The sequence below is a fragment of the Sarcophilus harrisii genome, chromosome X (assembly GCF_902635505.1).
Source record: "Sarcophilus harrisii chromosome X, mSarHar1.11, whole genome shotgun sequence".
NCBI lineage: Eukaryota > Metazoa > Chordata > Mammalia > Dasyuromorphia > Dasyuridae > Sarcophilus > Sarcophilus harrisii.
The window spans coordinates 46,894,296-46,896,701 of NC_045432.1; positions in this window are offsets into that span (position 1 = coordinate 46,894,296).

The following is a 2,406-nucleotide window of genomic DNA, read 5'->3' on the forward strand; positions in this document are numbered from 1 at the left end:
TTTGATCTATTTCTGAACTGGAACTAAACAAAAAGTTTGATCTCCAAATATAGGACTCAAGAGAAAAATAAAAAGTAAAAAGAAATCTTGGGAACTACATTTCTATTATAAAGACATATAAAGAAAAGATGTATAATCTGTTTTAGAAACTAGAGGTGAAAAGGAAATTGTACCAGAAAAAGGGTAAAGTGGGGGTACTACATCTCACGAAGAGGCAAAGGAAACCTATTATATCTGACAGAAAGAATGGAGGGGGATGAACATAGTGTGTATCTTACTCTCATCAGAATTGGCTTAAAGAGAAAAATATTAGATATATTTTATTTATGGTGGAACTTCTCCCACCTTATTGAAAAGTGGGAAGGAAAAGTGAAAAGGGAAGGAGCAAACTAAGCAGAAGGGAATACATAAATTATGAGGAAAAAGGACAAGATAGGGGGAGGAACTCTAAGGTGGGGGGAGGTATACTAAAAAGGGAGGGTTGTGAGAAGCAAGTAGTGCTCACAAGTTTAATACTGGGAAGGGGGGAAAGGGGGAAAGAAGGGAAAAAAGCATAAGCAGGGGTTAACAAGATGGCAAGTAATACAGAATTAGTAATTTTAACTATAAATGTGAATGGAATAAACTCCCCCATAAAGTGGAGGCAGGTAGCAGATTGGATTAAAAGCCAGAATCCTACAATACGTTATTTACAGGAAATACACTTGAAGCAGGGAGATACAAATCGAGTAAAGGTAAAAGGCTGAAGCAGAATCTGTTATGCTTCAGGTGAAGTCAAAAAAGCAGAGGTAGCCATCCTGATCTCAGAACAATCAAAAGCAAAAATTGATCTAATTAAAAGAGATAAGGAAGGGCACTATATCTTGCTTAAAGGGTAGTACAGATAATGAAACAATATCAGTATTAAACATATATGCACCAAGTGGTATAGCATCTAAATTTTTAAAAGAGAAATTAAGAGAGGTGCAAGAAGAAATAGACAGCAAAACTGTAATAGTGGGAGATCTTAACTTGTACTCTCCGAATTAGATAAATCAAACCACAAAATAAATAAGAAAGAAGTCAAAGAGGTAAATAGAATACTAGAAAAGTTAGATATAATAGATACTTGGAGAAAACTAAATGGAGACAGAAAGGAATACACTTTCTTCTCAGCAGTACATGGAACCTATACAAAAACTGACCATATATTAGGACAGAAAAACCTCAAATTCAAATGCAGTAAGGGAGAAATAGTAAATGCATCCTTTTCAGATCACGATTAAATGAAAATTACATTCAATAAAAAGCCAGGGGAAAATAGACCAAAAAATAATTGGAAACTAAATAATCTCATCCTAAAGAATGATTGGGTGAAATAGCAAATCATAGACATAATTAGCAACTTCACCCAAGAAAATGACAATAATGAGATGTCATACCAAAATGTGTGGGATGCAGCCAAAGTGGTAATAAGGGGAAATTTCATATCTCTAGAGACCTACTTGCATAAAATAGAGAAAGAGAAGGTCAATGAATTGGACTTGTAACTAAAAATGCTAGAAAAGGAACAAATTAAACCCCCCAGTCAAACACTAAACTTGAAATTCTAAAAATAAAAGGAGAGATTAATAAAATTGAAAATAAAAGAACTATTGAATTAATTAATAAAATTAAGAGTTGGTTCTATGAAAAAAACCCAACAAAACAGATAAACCCTTAGTAAATCTGATTAACAAAAGGAAAGAGGAAAATCAAATTGTTAGTCTTAAAAATGAAAAGGGAGAACTAGCCAATCATGAAGAAGAAATTAGAGCAATAATTAGGAGTTATTTTGCCCAACTTTATGCCAAAAAATTCGATAACTTAAATGAAATGGAAGAATACCTTCAAAAATATAGCTTGCCCAGATTAACAGAAGAAGAAGTAAATTGGTTAAACAATCCCATCATAGAAAAAGTAATAGAACAAGCTATTAATCATCTTCCTAAGAAAAAATCCCCAGGACCAAATGGATTTACATGTGAATTCTACCAAACATTTAAAGAACAATGAACTCCAATGCTATATAAACTATTTGAAAAAATAGGGAATGAAGGAGTCCTACCAAACTCCTTCTATGAAACAGACATGGTACTGATACCTAAACCAGGTAGGTTGAAAACGGAGAAAGAAAATTAGACCACTCTCCCTAATGAATATTGATGCTAAAATCTTAAATAAAATATTAGCAAAAAGATTACAGAAAATCATCCCCAGGATAATACACTGTGACAATGTAGGATTTATACAAGGAATGCGGGGCTGGTTCAATATTAGGAAAACTATTAGCATAATTGACTATATCAATAACCAAATTAACAAAAACCATATGATCATCTCAACAGTAGCAGAAAAAGCATTTGATAAAATCCAACATCCATTCCT